The sequence below is a fragment of the Carcharhinus amblyrhynchos genome, chromosome 3 (assembly GCF_965287045.1).
Source record: "Carcharhinus amblyrhynchos chromosome 3, sCarAmb.v2.hapA, whole genome shotgun sequence".
NCBI lineage: Eukaryota > Metazoa > Chordata > Chondrichthyes > Carcharhiniformes > Carcharhinidae > Carcharhinus > Carcharhinus amblyrhynchos.
In genome coordinates this window covers 617,436-638,830 of record NC_137326.1, presented here as the reverse complement: position 1 = coordinate 638,830, position 21,395 = coordinate 617,436, and the positions used below count along the sequence as shown (strand labels likewise).

The window sequence follows — 21,395 nt, the reverse complement described above, 5'->3', positions numbered from 1 at the left end:
CAAGGCTGAAGTGAGTCTATCCTCTCGTCTTCCTGCCTGCTCCGCTATCAGCAGCTTTCACATCATTTCTTGCTCTTTTCTCACAGAATGAACTGGTTTCTAATTTCAAGCTGTCAAATCCTTCACAACTTTAACCCTCTGGCTCTCACTGTGCTACTGGCAACTCAGTGCTGCTAAAGACAAGAGCTCACTCACTCGCAGTCTCACCTGTGCAGGAGAACCTTGTGTCCTGGGATAGAACTCACAATATGAAAAGCTGCTCACACAGATTCTGCATCAAAATGTTCCAACACACTCCTGACGTCAAACTCTGCTCAACCTGCTGCCCCCTGGCAGTTTGCTCAGTTGTAGCAACTCATCCACAAAGGAGTTACAATCACCCAACAACAAACATGGAACAACCCTCGTGCTGCTGCCCAGACAGGGCAGGCAAACAACTCTCACGCCCACCAGTGGGGTGCCCCACCCACCCCCTCACAGCCAATGAGGCACCCTGCACCAACCACACCTTGCACCCTCCCCGCCCGTCACAAGCCAATGCAGTGCCCCACTCCTACCCACCACCTCGGGGTGCCCCGCCTCTTGCCTACTCCCTCCTCACAAAAGCCTACCCTTCACATCCATCCCCAACAGGGCACCCCACCCCACCACACAGGGAGCCCCACACCTTGCCCCTCACAAGGCATCCCACCCCACCATCCTCTCCCACAAGGCACCTCACCCCCGCAAAATTCACTTCATCCTTCCTCCCCTCAAAGAAGCACCCCACCCTATGCCCTCCCCGCCCCAAAACAGGTACCCAACCCCTCATCTCTCCCCAACAGGGTGCCTCGCCCCCTCATCCCCATAAACAGGGCACTTTACCTCACCCCTCATACCCAACAGGGCAAGCTGTCCACCCTCAGGCCCCAGACAGAAAAGCTCCTCACTACCTAGTAACAGGGCAGCCTGCACCCTCATCTCCCTCGCACTCCAAAACAGGGCAACCCACACCTTCCTTTTCGCCTCCACAAAGAGGGCACTCTCCCTCCACAAACACAGCAGTCTGCAGCTTCATTCCCTCTCCACAAGCCCAAACTACCCAAACACATACACAAACTAAGCTGCCTGAGTGACTCCTCCCTCTCCTCTGCAATCAGGGCAGGCCATACACCTCCGCCATCAACGTGGCCATGGGTCTAGGCAGTAAAGATCAGGAACCAAGATACCACATGGAACAACATCAAAATCAAGGTGGACTGCCGCAGGCTGTGGGCTGCTCACCTTTAGCATCTCTTCTGGAAACAGTGGGATCAGGAGGGTATGAGGAGGGGCGATACCAGGCTCAAACTCTGGCCACATAAAAATTCAAACAGAGCCATGCAATCCAAGCACTTTTCACCACAGAGACTGGATCGGCAGGTTTTATCTGTATAGGATGAACCACAGCCAGTGACTCACTAGAGATGAAGTCACCGAGAATCAGTAAACAGTCCAGGGGCTGATCTTGAATGAGGTGTTTCTACTATAAAGAGAAATAAAGCACTCAACTGGATTTCACAAAATAAACCTGCCCCTCAACACAACCAACAATTCCATAAAGGAAACTTACTCTTAACAACCCAACGCAGTCCCTTTAAAATAAGAACCAGGTATCTGACATCAGACTAGTTCTCATTAAACACCTCTGACCAATACTTAGTACTTCCATTTGTGTTGTGTTGGGAGTGAAAAGAAAATTCTGAACATACAAACTCAGATCAGGCTGGAGAATGGGACCAGCATAGAAGGCTATTTGGTCCATCGCAGACACAATGGACCAAATGGCCTCCTTCTGTGCTGCAAAACTCTATAGTTCTATGATTAGTATCACTGCCTTTTCCACCCAGTTTTGTTGAATTTATTTATCTGGAGCTCAGTTAATAATGAGATAATGGAACATGCTACAGGCTGATCATGTCAAGGGATTTGCAGACTACCTGCAGTCAGATACCTGTTTACTATTTAAAATAAATTAAACAAACAAGTATGTGTAATAGAAATGTTTTAGTTGAAAGATTTGTGTTTCTAAATAGTTGATAACTGAACTCTTAAAACAAGCAATAGCAACATCATGAAAATATGTGGCATAATCCTTAGAATCCAGACCAATATCAAATTCACACAAAGAGCTTTTTTTAAGGATTCTCATGCACAAACTGATGATCAGCAAATGACTTTGCTCATGCCATTACTGACTAAATAGGGAGACAAAGTTGGCTATAGATCCCTGTATCTATGAAATAACAATAACTACAACCATGTATCTGAGACAGAGGAAGTAACTGATAGGCAGAGAGTGACTCCAACTAACTGGAATCGTCAGTTATTTTAATGACCTGGATTCAGAAACTCAATGCAAATGGATTTGGGATAATAACCCAAAGAACACACGTTCAAATCTTACCAGGACAGTTTAAAAATTTGAATTTAGTTTGAAAAATATTCAGAAATAAAAAGCAGATCTCAGTACAACTGACTACAATGCTATCCAATTATCAGGCAGAAAAATCGGCTTAATGTCCATCAGAGAAGAAAACCTATCACTTTACCTTTGTAGAATCCCAACATACAGAAGAAGCCATTCAGCTGAACTAATTTTCTGAGCATCCTACCCAAGCTCTCTTTCCCCACCCTGTCCCTGTCACCCTACACATTTACCATGGCCAAGCCACCTAACTTACACATCTTTCAACTCTGGGAGGAAACCAGAGCACCCGGAGGAAATCCAAACATGCAGTCGCCTGAGGCTGGAATTAAACTGGGTCCCTGGCGCAGTGAGGCAGCAATGCCATAGTGTTACCTTGTGACTCAAGATCCACAGAAAATTGATGATTCTTAACTATCTCTTGGTCACTGCAGAGAATAATACTACACAGGAGGAGGCCATTCAGTCCATATGCCAGCTGTTTGAAAGAACTATCCAATTAAGAACATAACATAAGAACATAAGAAATAGGAGCAGGAGTAGGCCATCTAGCCCTTCGAGCCTGCCCCGCCATTCAATAAGATCATGGCTGATCTGTCGTGGCTCAGTTCCACATTCCCGCCCTCTCCCCATAACCCTTAATCCCCTCGCTTATCAAAAACCCATCAACCCGCGTCTTAAATATATTTAGCGAGGCAGCCTCCACCACTTCAACGGGCAGAGAATTCCAGAGATTTACCACCCTTTGAGTGAAGAAGTTCCTCCTCAACTCCGTTCTAAACTGCCCCCCCTTTATCTTGAGGCTGTGCCCCCTAGTCCTACTGTCCTTTCTGAGCGGGAAGAGCCTCTCCACCTCTATCCTATCCATCCCATTCATCATCTTATATGTCTCAATGAGACCTCCCCTCATTCTTCTAAACTCTAATGAGCACAAGCCTAGTGTATTTAGCCTCTCCTCATAGCTCAACCCCCTCAACTCCGGTATCAGCCTAGTAAACCTCCTCTGCACTCCCTCCAAGACCAAAATATCCTTGCGTAAGTGCAGCGACCAAAACTGCACACAGTACTCCAGCTGCGGCCAGACCTCCCTACTTTTATATTCAACCCCCCTCGCTATGAAGGCCAGCATCCCATTCGCCTTCCTGACCACCTGCTGCACCTGCAGGCTGGGTTTTTGCGACTCATGCACAAGGACCCCGAGGTCCCTCTGCACCGTTGCCTGCTGCAGTTTTTCGCCACGTAAGTAATAGTCCTTCCTACCATTATTCCTACCAAAGTGGACCACCTTGCACTTGCCAACATTAAATTCCATTTGCCAGTTCCTGGCCCATTCGCCCAGCCTATCTAGATCCTTCTGTAGACTCTCCACACCCTCTGCACAATTTGCCGTTCCACCAATCTTGGTGTCATCAGCAAATTTCGACACCATACACTCGGTTCCCTCCTCCAGATCATCTATATAAATAGTAAATAGCTGAGGCCCCAGCACCGACCCCTGGGGCACTCCACTAGTCACCAACCGCCAATCCAAATAGCACCCATTAACCCCCACTCTCTGCCTCCTATTTGACAACCAATCCCCTATCCACACTAACACCCTACCCCCAACTCCATGCCCCCTTACCTTCTGCAATAACCTCTTGTGAGGTACCTTGTCAAACGCCTTCTGAAAATCAAGAAAGACCACATCCACCGGCTCTCCTCTATCCACCGCCTTAGACACATCCTCATAGAACTCCAATAAATTTGTCAGACACGACTTCCCCTTAACGAAACCGTGCTGCGTCTGCTCTATCAAGCAATTCCCCTCAAGATGCCTCACTATCTCCTCCTTGATAACGGAGTCTAACATTTTACCTACAACAGACGTTAAACTAACCGGCCTATAATTCCCTGCCTTTTGCCTGCCACCCTTCTTAGTCCCATTCCTATGCTCTTCCCCTTTGGCCTTATCATTTTCTGCATATGTATTTATTTAATCCCTTTTGAAAGTTACTGCGCAATCTACTTCCACTGCCCTTAGAGTCACTTACTGCGTAAGAGACAATTCTCATCTCCCCTGGGATTAATGCCAATTATTTTAAATCTGGATTCTCTGATTACCAACTATCCTACCATTAGAAACAGTTTATTTACTGTATCAAACCCCTCATGATTTTGATCACCTCTATTAAATCCTTCTCTGCTCCAAAGAAAACAATCCCAGCTTCTCCAATCTCTCCATGTAACTAAATTCCCTCATTCCTAATACCATTCATATAGTACCACACAGTGGCACAGTGGTTAGCACTGCTGCCTCAAAGTGCCAAGAACCTGCTTGGGTCACTGTCTGTGTGGAGTTTGCACATTCTCCCCATGTCTACACGGGTTTCCTCTCACAATCCAAAAGACAAGCTGGTTAGGTGGAATGGCCATGCTAAATTCTCCCTCAGTGTTCCCGCCTGAGTGTGGCGACTAGGGGATTTTCACAGTACTTTCATTGCACTGTTAATGTAAGCCTACTTGTGACTAATAAATAAACTTTAACATTCTAATAAATCACCTCTGCACCCTCTCCAAACCCTTGAAACCATCCCTTCAAATGGGGTGCCCAGAATCAGACACAATACTCTAGAATTGTCCTAAGCAGTGTTTTATAATGGCTCTGCACAACTTCCTTGTTTTACACTTCCTGCCTCTATTAATAAAGCCAAGGACTCTGTATGCTTCTTAACTGGTTCTGATATTTTCAAGGTTGTGAGTATAAACACCCCAGAAGTCTGTTCTGACAACCCTTTTAACACTGATCACCACCTTCTCAAGATAACTAAGACTTGACAATAATTGTTAGTTTGGTCAGTGATGTCTCATCCCAAGAATTTTTCTTAAAATGACCAATGTCATTCAAGAAGATATACAAGTGGGGAGATGAGTGGCTGGTGGAATGTAATACAGACAAGAATAAAGTGTTCCATATACCTGTATAGGAAACTACAAACACACACTTAAAAGTCTAAGAAACAGCTCAGGGTGAAGCTGGAGGCTGAGGAAATTACACATGTTCAACCAAAGGACAGCAGCAATTACAAAATTAGGAACTTTTACTACTACCAAACAGCAGATTCTCTGCCATAGGGGGTGATCAAACTGTACAGAGCTCTAGTAAGAGTGAACCTTAACTTTCTATTTGAATACACAAGGCTGAGGGGCAGACTGTGAGAACAGGAAGTGGTTCTAGCAGAAAAATCTGAGGGCAGGTCTACTGACAATCTTTATTACAGTCATTACCGGATGTTGCATTGTCTATTCTGACATCAAGTGGAAGATATCGTAACAGGGGAGAGTGCGATAGCAGCCAGAAGAAAATCAATGATAATAGATATTCAGGTCTTGTAAAGGGAATTTAAGGTATTTAGTAATAGATTGTCAAACAAGATGGTAATCTCTGTGGTAGCTTTTTGTGTGCTTGCATGGAAAGGTTCTGGCTCTTGGATTAATGCAGTAAATTCTTAAACAAGGGAGTACTATATTGAAGGGCCATCCACTTGGCTTAAAAATATTGTGAGCTGGGTGTTTAACATACAAGGAGATAAAATGTTCGGAAAAGGGAGAGAAGGAAAAAATGGTGGGGTGGCTGACTAGTAAAGACATTGTAGTGTTGGAAAGAGAGGAATTCCTTGACAGCAGTGTCCATTTAGTTAGAGTTGAGAAGCAAAGCGAGAAGAGAATAGACCAACAGTCAACATAAAAGCGGAACTAGAATCTTCTAGCAGCATGTCAATAGTAAACAGGTGGGAAGGTCTGGAGTGAGTCCTATTGAAGTGATCGATGCTTGGAGGCAAGACTCAAGTATTTAATGAGTTCATTATATGAGTGTTTACAAAGGAAGAGAAATCTGACAAAATGTCAGCAGGTTTAGAGATAGTAGAAGCATTAGAAGGAGTGGAACTTGAGAGGAAAGAGGTACTAGAAAGGCTGGTTATGCTTAAGGTGGTTAAGTCACCTGGTCTGTGGCTTGCATTCCAGCTTTCTAAAGGGAGAGAAATAGTGGAAAAACTTACCATAATCTGCCAATCTTCCCTAGATATTGGGCGGGGGCAGGAGCGAAAGGTGTGGGTGGGAAGAAAAGAGAAATAGTGTGTGTAAGCAATTAGGGATGGGCAATGAATGTTGGCCTAGCCAGCAATGCTCGCATCCCATGAATTAATATCTTTCTAAAAAGACAACCTTATTCCAAAAAAAGGATACAAGGACAGCCCTGGCAACTACAAGCAAATTAGTCTACCATCAGTGGTAGGCAAGGTTTTGGAATCCTTAATCAGGGAAGGAATCAATAGGCGCTTGGACGGGGGCAGCATGGCAGCCAGCGCTGCTTCCCCGCATCAGCTGGTTGGCGAAATTGAGCCTGATGGAATAGGAGGGTGAGTGTCCAACTGGATAAAGATTGGCTTAGTGACAGAAAGCAGCAAGTTGTGGTAGATGATTGTTTTTTGGACTTGAGGATGATCGATGGTGCTGTTTCTGAGGGTTAGTGCGAGGGTCACTTGCTTTATTGCAATGTATAAATGACTTGGATCTTGACATACTAAACTTGGAGGAGTGGAAAATACTGACGATGGTATGAACAGCCTGCAACAAATCAGATAGGCCAGCAGAATGGCCAGATGGAATTAATGGATGATGCATTTTGTCAGAAGTGACAATGAGAGGCAATAGACTTAATGCCACAGTTCTAAAGAGTGTGTAGGAAGAGGGTTCATGTGCATCGATCTTTAAAGGTGACAGGACACGGAATGGTTCACAAAATATTTGTGGTCTTGGGTTGCATTTTATTTGTATTCTTTCAGGAAATGTGTATCATTGGCTAAGCCAGCATTTCATAGAATCATAGAGGTTTACAGCATGGAAACAGGCCCTTCAGCCCAACTTGTCCATGCCACCCTTTTTTTAAACCCCTAAGCTAATACCAATTGCCCACAGTTGGCCCATATCCCTCTATACCCATCATATCTATGTAACTATCTAAATGCTTTTTAAAAGACAAAATTGTACCTGCCTCTACTACTATCTCTGGCAGCTTGTTCCAGACACTCACCACCTTTTGAAAAAATTGCCCTTCTGGACATTTTTGTATCTCTCCCCTCTCACCTTAAACCTATGCCCTCTAGTTTTAGACTCCCCTACCTTTGGGAACAGATATTGACTATCTAGCTGATCTGTGCCCCTCATTATTTTATAGACCTCTATAAGATCACCCCTTGGCCTCCTACGCTCCAGGGAAAAAACTCCCGGTCTATAGCCTCTCTTTATAACTCAAACCATCAAGTCCAGGTAGTATCCTAAGTAAATCTTTTCTGCACTCTTTCTAGTTTAATAATATCCTTTCTATGATAGGTAACCAGAACTGTACACAGTATTCCAAGTGCGGCCTTACCAATGTCTTGTACAACTTAAACAAGACGTCCCAACTCCTGTATTCAATGTTCTGACCGATGAAACCAAGCATGCTGAATGCCTTCTTCACCACTCTGTCCACCTGTGATTCCACTTTCAAGGAGCTATGAACATGTACCCCTAGATCTCACTGTTCTGTAAATCTCCCCAGTGCCCTACTATTAACTGAATAAGTCCTACCCTGGTTCAATCTACTAAAACGTATCACCTTGCATTTGTCTAAATTAAACTCCATCTACCATTCGTCAGCCCACTGGCCCAATTGGTCAAGATCCTGTTGCAATTGGAGATAACTCTCTTCACTGTCCACTAAGCCACCAATCTTAGTGTCATCTACAAACTTACTAACCATGCTTCCAGTCTTTGTGTCCTGTTTATGATCAGAACTCCCAGCCACCTGACGAAGAGACAGCCTATCCCAAAAGTTTGTGGCTTTTGCTACAAATAAACATGTTTGGACTTTAAGCTGGTGTTGTGGGATTTCTTTCTGTTTCTGTCAAGAAGCCAATTTTGTATCCATTTAGATACTTCACACTGGATCCCATGTGATTTAACCTTACGCAAGAACCTACCATGCGGTACCTTGTCAAAGGCCTTGCTAAAGTCCATGTAGACAACATCAACTGCACTGCCCTCATCTACCTTCTCAGTTACCCCTTCAAAAAACCTCAATCAAATTTGAGAGACATGATTTTCCACTCACAAAGCCATGCTGACTGTCCCTAATCAGTCCTTGTGTCTCTAAATGCCTGTAGATCCTGTTTCTCAAAATACCTTCCAACAATTTACCCACTACAGGTGTGAGGCTCACTGGCCTGTAGTTCCCAGGCTTTTCCCAGCAGCCCTTTTTAAACAAAGGCACAACATTTGCCCCTCTCCAATCTTCAGGCACCTCATCCGTGACTATCAATGATTCAAATATCTCGGCTAGGAAACTCGCAATTTCCTCCCTAACCTCCCACAATGTCCTGGGATACACTTCTTCAGGTCCCGCAGATTTGTCTACGCTTGATGCGCTTTAAGACTTCCAGCACCACCTCCTCTGTAATATGTACACTCCTCAAGACATCACTATTTATTTCCCCAAGTTCCCTCACATCCATGCTTTTCTCAACAGTAAATATTGATGAGAAATACTCATTTAGGATCTCGCCCATCTCTTGTGGATCTGCACATAGATGATCTTGTTGATCCTTAAGAGGCCCTACTCTCTCCCTTGTTGCTCTTTTGGCCTTTATGTATTTGTAGAAGTTCTTTGGATTCCCCTTTACCTTATCTGCCAATACAATATTGTGTCCCCCTTTTGCCCTCCTGATTTCTCTCTTAAGTCTATTCCTATACCTCCTATACTCTTCAAAGGATTCACTTGATCCCAGCTGCCTATGCATATCATGTGCTTCTTTCTTCTTCATGACCAGGGCCTCAATATCCCGAGTCATCCAGGGTTCCCTACTTCTGCCAGCCTTGCCCTTCACTCTAGGAGGAATGTGTTTACTCTGAACCCTGGTTAACACACTTTTGAAAGCTTGTCACTTACCAGATGTCCCTTTTCCTTCCCACAGACTCTCCCCAAATAATTTTTGAAAGTTCCTGCCTGACACCACCAAAATTGGCCTTGCCCCAATTTAGAATTTTAACTTTTGGGCCAGACCTATCATTCTGCATAGCTATCCTAAAACCAATAGGATTATGGTCACTGGTCCCAAGGTGAATCCTCACTAACACTTCTGTCACCTGCCCTTCTTTATTTCCCAACAAGAGGTCAAGTTTTGCCCCCTCTCTAGTCAGGCCATCCACATACTGAATGAGAAATTCCCCTGAATACACTGGGTGGAGAAGTGGCAGATAGACTTCAACACGGATAAATGTGTAGTGGTCCATTTTGGCAGGACCATGGGATGAAGGAGTACAATATCAAGGGTAGGAGTCTTAGCTGTGTTGGAGAGCAGAAGGATCTTGGGGTCCGGGTCCATAGGACTCTCAAATCGGCCTCGCAAGTGGAGGATGTGGTCAAGAAGGCGTATGGTGTACCGGCCTTTATTAATCGAGGGACTGAGTTTAGGAGTCGGGAGATAATGCTGCAACTTTATAAGACCCTTGTCAGACCCCACTTGGAGTACTGTGTGCAGTTCTGGTTGCCTCACTACAGGAAGGATGTGGAGGCTATTGAGGGTGCAGAGGAGATTTACAAGGATGTTGCCTGGATTGGGAGGCATGCCTCATGAAGATAGGTTGAGGGAGCTAGGTCTCTTCTCCCTGGAGAGACGAAGGTTGAGAGGCGACCTGATAGAGGTTTATAAAATGTTGAGAGGAATAGATAGGGTGGATTCTTGGAGGCTATTTCCCAGGGCTGAAATGGTCTCTATGAGAGGACACAGGTTTAAGGTGCTGGGAAGCAAGTACAGAGGAGATGTTAGGGGTAAGTTTTTCACTCAGTGGGTGGTGAGTGAGTGGGTGGAATCAGCTGCCATCGGTGGTGGTAGAGGCAAACTCGCTGGGGTCTGTTAAAAGACTTCTGGGTGAGTACATGGGATCTAATGGGATTGGGAGTTACAGATAGTTCTATGGCTTGGTAGGTATAGATGTGATCGGCGCAACTTGTGGGCCGAAGGGCCTGTTTTTGCTGTAGTGTTCTACGTTCTATGTCAACAGATTTCTCTCCATCCAACCCTCTAACACTATGGTTGTCCCAGTCAATGTTGAGAAAGTCAAAATCTCCAACTATTACCGCCCTATTTTTGTTGGAGCTATCTGTAATCTCCTTACATATTTGCTCCTCAATTTCCCACTGACTATTTGGGGGCCTATATCACAACCCTATCAAAGTGATTTCCCCCTTCATATTTCTCAGTTCTATCCATATAAACTCAGTGACCAAACCTTCGGATACATCCCCTCTCAGTACAGCAGTGATGCTTTCCCTAATGGATAGGTTTATGGACCAAAAAGGATTGGTTTAGGTTAGTGGGTCATTGTTTTTTAACTGGTCGGTGCAACATCGTGGGCCGAAGGGCCTGTTCTGCGCTGTAATGTTCTATGTTCTAATCAAAAGTGCAACTCCCTCTCCTCTCTTACCTCCTGTTCTATCTTTCCTATAGCATCTGTGCCCTGGAACATCGAGCTGTCCCTCCCTTAGCCATGTTTCGTAATTGCTATAATATCCCAATCCCATGTAACCATCCATGTCCTGAGTTCATCTGTCTTGCCCGTCAGGCCTCTTGCATTGAAATAAGTGCAGTTTAATCTGGACTTGGCTATCAGTCTCTGCTCAGCGATTCTCGTGTAATTGCTGAGCAGAAACTGACAACCAAACTCCGCACGAGGACAGCCTCAACTGGGATGTTGGGTTCACGTCACACTATCTGTAAACCCCCCCACGACTTGCCTGGGGCTTGCAAAATCTCACTAACTGTCCTGGCTGGAGACAATACACATCTCTTTAACCTGTGCTTAACCATCTCTCCACTTACATTGTCTGTACCTTTAAGACTTCATTACTTGTAAAGACTTGCATTCCAACCATTATTTTGTAAGTTGAGTTTGTGTCTTTATATGCCCTGTTTGTGAACAGAACTCCCACTCATCAGATGAAGGAGCAGCGCTCTGAAAAGTTACAGCTTGTGCTATCAAAAACACCTGTTGGACTTTAACTTGGTGCTGTGAGACTTCTCACTTCTTGAATCACTGCAATCCATGTACACCCACAATGTCGTTTGGAGTGGAGTTCCAGGATTTTGATATAGTGACAGTTATATATAATTACAAGTCAGGTTGGTATGTGACTTGGGAGGGGAACTTGCAGTTAGGACTGTTCCCATGCATCTGCTGACTTTGTCATTCTAGCTGGTGGAGGTCACAGGTTTGAAAGCTGCTGTTGAAAGAGCCATGGTGAGCTTCTGCAGTGCATCTTGTCAGTAAACATGTGTTGCTGGTGGAGGAAATGAAGGTGATGGATGCAGTGCCAATCAAATGCGCTGCTTTCTCTTGGATGGTGTTGAGCTTCTTGAGCATTGTTGCACTCATTCAGGCAAGTGGAGAGTGTTCCATCACACTCCTGATTTATGCCTTGTACATGGCAAACAGGCTTTGGTGAAATTGCCACAGAATTCCCAACCTCTGACCTGCTCTTGTAGCCCATTGCATTTATATGGTTTGTCCAGTTCAGTTTCATAAATAGGGATCTTGAGTACAAAAGCAGGGAAGCTACACTGAACTTTTATAAAGCTCTGGATTAGGCCACAATTAGAATATTGTATCCAATTGTAATCACCACATTTTAGAAAGAAGCTTAAGGGTCCTTGAGAGGGTGCAGATGAGACTTATCGGAGCGGTTCCACAGGAGAGAGATTTTAGCTACAAGATAAGGTTGAAGAAAGTCGCTTTGTTCTCCTTAGAACACAGTGATAGAGATATACAAAATTCTGGTGGGTTTCAATAAAGGTAGTAAAGGAAAAGCTGTTCCCATTGGCTGATAGTGAAAGAATTCTGATACACAAATTAAAGGTTTTGGCAAAAGATAGTGGGAATGTGAGGAAGCGCTATTTTTAAAACCACAGAGTGTGGTAATCTGCTGCCCATGAGGGTGGTGGAACCAGGGGTGACCAAAAATTCAGAAGGAAATTCAATGAGTGCTTGAGGCAAATTAACTTACAGGGTTTTGGGGATAGAGAGAGGGAATAGGACTGACTGCATGGCTCTGAGGGGAGTCAATAAGGACTTGATGGCTGAATAGCCTCCTTCTGTACCATAAATGTAATGTAAACATAGAACATCACAGCGCAGTACAGGCCCTTCCGCCCTCGATGTTGCGCTGACCTGTGAAACCAATCTAAAGCCCATCTAATCTACCTATTCCATTATCATCCATATGTTTATCCAATGACCATTTAAATACCCTTAATGCCAGCGAATCCACTACCTTTGTAGGCAAAGCATTCCTTGCCCTTAATACTCTGAGTAAAGAACCTACCTCTGACATCTGTCCTATATCTATCACCCCCTCAATTTAAAGCTATGTCCCCTCGTGCTAGCCATCTCCATCCGAGGAAAAAGGTTCACATTGTCCACCATATCTAATCCTCTGATCATCTTATACGCCTCTATTAAGTCACCTCTCAACCTTCTTCTAACGAAAACAGCATCAAGTCCCTCAGCCTTTCCCCATAAGACCTTCTCACCCTACCAGGCAACATCCTGGTAGATATCCTCTGCAAGCTTTCCAATGACCACACCAGAGTTTTGTACAGCTGCAACATGACTTCATGGCTCCAAAACGCAATCCCTCTACCAATAAAAGCTAACACACCGTACGCCTTCTTAACAACCCTATCAACCTGGGTGACAACTTTCAGGGATCTATGCACATGGACACTGAGATCGCTCTGCTCATCCACTCTACCAAGTATCTTACCATTAGCCTTATATTCTGTATTCCTATTATTCCTTCCAAAGTAAATCACCTCACACTTTTCCGCATTAAATTCCATTTGCCACCTCTCAACCCAACTCTGCAGCTTATCTATATCCCTCTGTAACCTGCAACACCTTTCCGCACTGTCCACAACTCCACAGACTTTCGTGTCATCCGCAAATTTACTAACCCATCCATCTACGCTCTCATCCAGGTCATTTATAAAAATGACAAACAGCAGTGGCCCCAAAACAGATCCCTGCGGTACACCAGTAGTAACTGAACTCCAGGATGAATATTTCCCATCAACCACCACCCTCTGTCTTCTTACTGCTAGCCAATTTCTGATCCAAACTGCTAAATCACCCTCAATTCCACACCTCCATATCTGCTGTGATAGCTTACCGTGGGGAACCTCATCAGACATTTTACTGAAATCCATATACACCACATCAACTGCTTTCCCTTATCCACCTCTTTGGTCACTTTCTCAAAGAACTCAATAAGGTTTGTGAGGCACGACCTACCCTTCACAAAACCATGTTGACTATCCCTAATCAAATTATTCCTTTCTAGATGATTATAAATCTTATCTCTTATAATTCTTTGTAAAACTTTGCCCACAACAGAAGTACGGCTCACTGATCTATAATTACCAGGGTTGTCTCTACTCCTTCTTGAGCAAGAGGTCAACATTTGCTATTCTCCAATCTTCTGGCACAATTCCTGTAGATAATGACGACCTAGAGATCAAAGCCAAAAGTTCTACAATCTCCTCCCAGAGAATCCTAGGATAAATCCCATCTGGCCCAGGGGACTTATCTATTTTCATAATTTCCAGAACACCTTCTCCTTATGAACCTCAATCCTGTCTGATCTAACAGCCCGTCTCTCGGTATTCTCCTCAACACTATCTTTTTCCTGTGTGAATACTGACAAAAAATATTAATTTAGCGCCTCTCCTATCTCTTCAGACTCCATGCACAACTTCCTACTACAGTCCTTGACTGGTCCTAATCTTACCCTAGTCATTCTTTTATTCCTGACATACCTACAAAGCTTTCGTGTTTTCCTTGATCCTACCTGCCAAAGACTTCTCATGTCCCCTCCTGGCTCTTCTTAGCTCTCTCTTTAGATCCTTCCTGGCTAACCTGTAACTCTCAAGCACCCTGACTGAGCCTTCATGTCTCATCTTGACATAAGTCTCCTTCTTCCTTTTACAAGAGATTCAACTTCTTTAGTAAACCACGGTTCCCTCACTCGACCACTTCCTCCCTGCCTGACAGGTACATACTTACATACTTATCAAGGACAAGCAGTAACTATTCCTTGAACAAGCTCCACATTTCAACTGTGCCAATAAAAGTTACAGAGAACAAATAGGACAGCAGACATGTACTGTTGCGGCTTATAAGGCTCTGGGTGAGACTAAATTTAGAATATTGCAAGCAATTTTAAGCCTCATATCTAAGGAAGGATGTGTCAGCCTTGTGGTGGGTCCAGAGGAGGTTCACAAGAATGATCCCAGGAATTAAAAACTTGACATACAAGGCATGTCTGAAGACTCTGGGTCTGTACTTGGAGTTTAGAAGGATGAGGGGAGAATCTCAATTAAACTTGTAGAATAATAAAAGGCCTGGATAGAACGGATGTGGGGAAGATAACAGATCAGCCATGATCTTATTGAATGGCGGGGCAGGCTCGAAGGGCCAGATGGCCTACTCCTGCTCCTATTTCTTATGTTCTTATGTTCTTATATTTCCATTAGAAGGGGCTAGGACCTGAAGGCACAGCTTCAGAGTAAAGGGATGACAATTTAGAACTGAGATGAGGAGGAATTTCTTCAGCCAGAGGGTGGTGAATCCATGGAATTCATTGCCACAGAAGGCTGTGGAGGTCAGGTTATTGAGTGCTTTTAACATAGAAATAGATAGGTTCTTGATTGGTAAGGGGATCAAGGGTTACGGGGGGAAAACGTGGGAGAGTGGGAGAAAGGTTTTGAAAAACTTATCAGCCATGATTGAATGGTAAAGCAGACTCGACAGGTCAAATGGCCGAATTCTGCTCCTATATCTTATCACGTTAACACAAGGTTGAACCTCACATGGTTGTGGATTGAGTCTTGGATCTAGATAAGGGAAAATGGACGGATATAGGTGTAGGAAGTTTAGCTGAATTAGAGAAAACGTTCTCAGACTGAAGGAAAAGAAGCAATTTAGAACTGAAAACTGCCATGCAGCAGCATCAAGATGTGCTGATGCAGTAAATGAAATTCAAGCGGGGAAAGGCACACAATATTCCAAAATAACTACATCAGATTTGAATGGCATAAAGCATTTATAATATCAGAGAATTAGGATTATAAGAAATAGGAACAGTGTAGGACATTCAGCCCATTGAGTTAAGTTCATGGCTGATCTAATTATGGCCTTGACTCCACTTTCCTGTCTGTCCCCCATATTCCTTTACTCACTTATCAATCAAAATTCTGTCTAACTCAGCCCTGAATATATTCAATTACTCAGCCACCACAGGAATCCTATTCCCCAGAGAGCAAAGTCTAATAATCCTGTGAAAGAAATTTCCTTTTCTTTTTCTTAAATGGGACATCCCTTATTTCTAACGTGTCCATTAGTTCTGGACTCCACCATATCAAGCTCCTGTCAAGGTAGATTTTGGAACGTGACAGTCACTGCAAAGATAGTGAACATTGATCTGAAATGTTAACCCTGAGTATTTCCAGCACTTTCTTCTTTTATTTCAGGTTTCCACCACCTGCAGCATTTGATTTTGGAGCCTAATATTGTTGAGATTAGGAAACAAAAGCAAGGTCAGTGGTTACAAGAATGGTCAGTTTGAGAAAGATGCAAGATTAATTTTAATTATCCTGAAATAGACATGAATAAAGAACTAAGAACAAAAAGTACAGCACAAGAACAGGCCCTTCAAGCCTGTGCTGATCGTGATGCCCTGAAAACCAACTGCCCTTACTGGGTCTGTATTCCTCTATTCTCTCCCTATTTATGTACCCATCCAGATGCCTCTTAAACGTTGCTAATGTGCCTGCTCCCACCGCCACCTCCGGCAGTGTTCCAGGAACCCACCACACACTGCATGAAAAACTTTCCACCTCTCATCTTGTGCCTGTGCCCCCTTGTCATTGGTACTTCCATCCATGAAAAAAGCCTCTGACTATCCACCCTGTCTATGCCTCTCATAATTTTGTAGCCCTCCATCAGATCTCCCCTCAGCCTCCAACTTTCCAGTGACAACAATCCTAGTTTATCCGACCTCTCCTCATAGCCAACACCTGCAAGAACAGGGAACAGCCTAGTGAACCTTCTTTGCACTTTCTCCAAATCTTCCACATACTTCTGGCAGTGTGATCAGAACTGCACGCAATACTCCAAATGCGGTCTAACTAAGGTTTTATATAACTGCACCATGATTTTCTGACTGTTGTACTCAATGCTCTGGCTGATGAAGGCAAGCATGCCATATGCCTTCTTAATCATCTTGGCCACCTGTGTTGCCACTTTTAGGGAACTGTGGACCTGCACACCCAGATCCCTACGTTAAAGGAACATGTCTGAGGTCAAAGTGGGGATCATGTTTTAGAATGTATCCAGGACTGTTCCTCAAATCAAACAGTTGATCTTTCAAGGACATCAGGAATACAGACAGGTAAATGGGATAAATAGAAGTACTTCAATTGTATTTATAATCATAGAATCATAGATCATATTTAAAAAGAGTTTTGAATGTTGTAAAGCATCCAAGGTGCTTCAGAGATGCATTATTGTACAAAACCTGACACTCAGTCATATAAAGGGATGTTAAGACAGGTGATCAAAAGCATAGTCAAAGAGGTGGACTTTAGGAATATTTCAACAAACCATTGTGCTATAACTTTCCCTGATTCAAAGGAGGAGACTATTCTGTCTATTGTGGCTAAACCAACCAAGAAAGAGCTATCCAGTTCACTTCTACTTTATGGCTTTTGATCTGTGACTATAGGTTCAGTGCATATACAAGTCGTTTTTAATGCAATTACCTTTTCTGTCTCTAACACTCACTGAGGCAGTGAGTTCCAGACTCTCTCTGGGTGAAAAGAAGAAATAGTGTTACAGTGGCAGAGAAGTTTAGAAGGGAATTCTAAAGATTCAAGATGAGGCAACTGAAGGTATAGCAACCAATGGTGAAGTTATTAAAATGGGATATTATCAAGAAAGAGAACGTGGAGGGTTCTGCGGCTGGAGGAGATTAGATAGGCAGGGGTAAACATAACTGTGGGCTTTGAAAATAAGCTTTTGAATTTTAAAAATCAAAATGTTGTTTGACTAGGAGGCAATTTAGGTCAAGAAGCATAGGTATGATAGGTGAACAGGACTCGAAGCAAGTGAAGAAATTGGCAGCAGAGTTTTGGATGACCTTCAGTTTATGGAAGATAGACTAGCTGAGAGTAATACTGAATTGAATCTGGAAGTAACAAAGAAATGAAAGAGGGTTTCAGCACCAAATAGAATTAAAGCAGGGACCGAATCAGACAACGTTACAGAAATGGAATTAGGCAATCTTAATGATGATGTGCACAAGTTTGGAAACTCATTGCTGACTGAAATAAGATACACAGATGTCAGTTTAACTTAGCCTCAGACAATTGGAGAGAAGCTTGAAGTCAATGGTTAAGGAACAGATTTGCGACAGAGATTGAAGACAATCACTTCAGACCTCCCAATGTTTAATTGGCAGGAGTATTTGCTCTTCCAGTACTATCGAATGTTGGACAGCACTTTGGTATCTTGGAAACAGTGGGGGAGTTCAGAGAGAATTGGAGGAGAGGTAGAGCTGGGTATCAGCAGCTAACTGCAAATCTAAAGTTGTGCGGTTGCTAGGGACAACATGTTAAGAAATAGTATGGGACCAAGGATAGATGCTCGATTCCGAGATAATATTGCAGGAACAGGAAGAGAAGCCATTACAAGCAATTCTCTGATTAGATAGGTTGACAAAATGGGAAGGCAGTGTAACAGACGGAGTAATTTAAAGTGAGCAGTGCAAAGACCTGTATTTTGAAGCAGAAACAAATAAAGAGAATAAATAGTGAATGAAGGACACTGGAGAGAGACCTAGGGGTTGGGCACTGAACTACCTGAAGTGAATTTGGATAGTTCTAAAAAAGCCCAACTGTATTTTATATATAGCACATAATATAAGGGTAAAGGAAATAATAAGTCAGCGCTAAATATTGTGTAGACCGCAGTGAATATACACTTTTGGGAATCCCATTACGGGAAGGACATTGAAGGCAATGACAGTGCGAGGAATGATAATCAGGAAGAGACTGGCTGTGTGAACTGCAGGGATTCTGTCTCGGAGCAGGCCAAGGAGATTGAGGTTTTTAATGATGAAAAGTTTGATAAAGTTTCCAATCAGGAAGAGGTTTCCGTTGAGGATGAAAGTGAGCAGCGAGTGAAAGAGCGCAGTCCACAGGACTGCCGGAAAGTTTTGCAGAGACCAGGAGCTGAGTCAGAGCAGCTCCCCACGGAGGATTCACTCACCCTGCCGGCGCCTCCCTCCCTCGGGCTGTCGGTGCGAGAGCCGGGCTGGGGCTGGGCCCGGAACTGAGTCCCTGACAGGAACTGGCGCCGCGCCTCCGCCTCCCTCAGCCCCTCACTCCGCCTCCCTCAGCCCCTCAGTCAGAGGGAGCGCGCTCGGACGGTTGTCACTCTCAGTCCCGGAGCCGGCTTCCCTCAGCCTCTCTCGGCTTTTTCGGAAAGTTTTTATTTTTTATTTTTTTCGGGAAGTTACAGCCACTCCGGCCGGTGACGTCACTCAGGTACAAACCAGCGCGCGCAAATGTTAACCCTTCCGTGCCGGGGTTAAACCCCCAAAATCCGGGTTATGCCCCAACCCAGGTTAAAACCCTAAAAGAACGGTTAAAATCCCCCAAATTCGGGTTAAACCCACAAAACCTGGGTAAAAACTGCAAAAAACCCCCAAAAGCTGGGGGAAAAACCCAAAACCCGGGTTAAAACCCCAAAAAAGATACAAAACCCCGGTAAAACTCCCAAAGCCCAAGTACAAACCCCCCTCCCCCAAAACTGGGTACAAGACCCGGGTTAAAAACCCCCCAAAACCCAGGTAAAACTCCCCAAAAACCCAAGTACAAACCCCCCTCCCCCAAAACTGGGTACAAGACCCAGATTAAAAACCCCCCAAAACCCAGGGCAAAAACCTTCAATTCAGAGTTAAAACGTCAAAAACTTGGATATAAAGCCCCAAAATCCCGGTTGAAAACCCCTCAACACCTAAATAAAACCTAAGAAAACCCAACTCCCCCGGAAACCGGGTAACCCCCTCCCCCGGAAACCAGGTAACCCCTCCCCCCGGAAACCAGGTAACCCCTCCCCCCAGAAACAGAGTAACCCCTCCCCCTGGAAACCGGGTAACCCCTCCCCCGGAAACCGGGTAACCCCCTCCCCCGGAAACAGGGTAACCCCTCCCCCCGGAAACAGGGTAACCCCTCCCCCTGGAAACAGGGTAACCCCTCCCCCCAGAAACCAGGTAACCCCTCCCCCCAGAAACCGGGTAACCCCTCCCCCCGGAAACAGGGTAACCCCTCCCCCCAGAAACCAGGTAACCCCTCCCCCCAGAAACCGGGTAACCCCTCCCCCCAGAAACAGGGTAACCCCTCCCCCCGGAAACCGAGTAACCCCCTCGCCCCGGAAACAGGGTAGCCCCTCCCCCCGGAAACAGGGTAACCCCTCCCCCCAGAAACCAGGTAACCCCTCCCCCCAGAAACCGGGTAACCCCTCCCCCCAGAAACAGGGTAACCCCATCCCCCGGAAACAGGGTAACCCCTCCCCCCAGAAACAGGGTAACCCCTCCCCCCAGAAACCAGGTAACCCCTCCCCCCAGAAACAGGGTAACCCCTCCCCCCGGAAACCGGGTAACCCCCTCGCCCCAGAAACAGGGTAACCCCTCCCCCCGGAAACCGGGTAACCCCCTCCCCCCAGAAACAGGGTAAACCTCCCCACCAAAAATCGGATAAACGTACCCCGAGAAACCAGGTAACCAACCCCCCAGAAGCCTTTAGAAGACCTTGGCCGGTAAGATTAAGGAGAATCCCAAGGCGTTCTACAAATATGTGAAAAGTAAAAGGATGAGAAGAGAAGGGATAGGACCTATAAAAGGTGAAGAGGGAAAGGTCTGTGTGGAACCGGAAGAAATGGCAGAGGTGCTTAATGAGTACTTTTCCTCGGTATTCACGGTGAAATGTGATCTGGGAGGTTATACTACAGGTTTGCAGCAGACTGAAAAGATTGAGTATGTGGACATTAAGAAAGAGGATGTGTTGGAACTTTTAAATTGTATCAAGATAGATAAGTGGCTGGGACCGGGTGGGATGTACCTCAGGTTACTGTGGGAGGTGAGGGAAGTGATGGCAGAGCCCCTGGTGATGATCTTTGCGTCGTCGATGGAGACGGGAGAGGGTCTGGAGTATTGCGGATGTGGTTCCTATTTTCAAGAAAGGGAACAGGGATAGCCCGGGAAATTACCGACCGGTGAGTCTGACCTCAGTGGTTGGTAAGTTGATGGAGAGGATTCTGAGGGACAAGATTTATGAGCATTTAGAGAAGTTTAGTATGATCAGGAATAGTCAGCACGGCTTTGTCAAGGGCAGGTCGTGCCTTACGAGCCTAGTTGAGTTCTTTGAAAATGTGACTGAACACATTGACGAAGGAAGAGCGGTAGATGTGGTTTACATGGACTTCAGCAAGGCGTTTGATAAGGTCCCCCATGCAAGACTTTTGAGAAGGTGAGAGGGCATGGGATCCAAGGGGTTTTGGCCTTGTGGATCCAGAACTGGCTTGCCTGCAGAAGGCAGAGAGTGGTTGTGGATGGGTCTTTTTCTGCATGGAGGTCGGTCACCAGTGGAGTGCCCCAGGGATCTGTTCTAGGACCCTTGCTGTTTGTCATTTTCATAAATGACCTGGATGAGGAAGTGGAGGAATGGGTTAGTAAGTTTGCCGACGATACGAAGGTTGGTGGTGTTGTGGATGGTCTGGAGGGATGTCAGAAGTTGCAGCGTGACATAGATAG

The 21,395-nt window shown here is 45.0% G+C and overlaps 1 protein-coding gene across 4 annotated transcripts in view; it reads right to left on the bottom strand.

Annotated features, from left to right (window-relative positions):
- The window catches only part of LOC145362562 (protein kinase C delta type-like), a 155,351-nt gene extending 136,377 nt beyond the window's left edge, over positions 1 to 18,974 (bottom strand). For 2 of the 4 annotated variants that reach the window (XM_080218568.1, XM_080218586.1), the window contains exon 1: positions 18,851 to 18,974. The gene's annotated coding sequence lies outside the window, so the exon portion shown is untranslated. Of the gene's footprint in view, positions 1 to 207; positions 229 to 1,263; positions 1,286 to 18,850 lie in introns of those variants that run through there. The other 2 variants (XM_080218573.1, XM_080218581.1) reach the window with 2 other exon arrangements.
- Between the last annotated feature and the right edge of the window lie 2,421 nt (positions 18,975 to 21,395).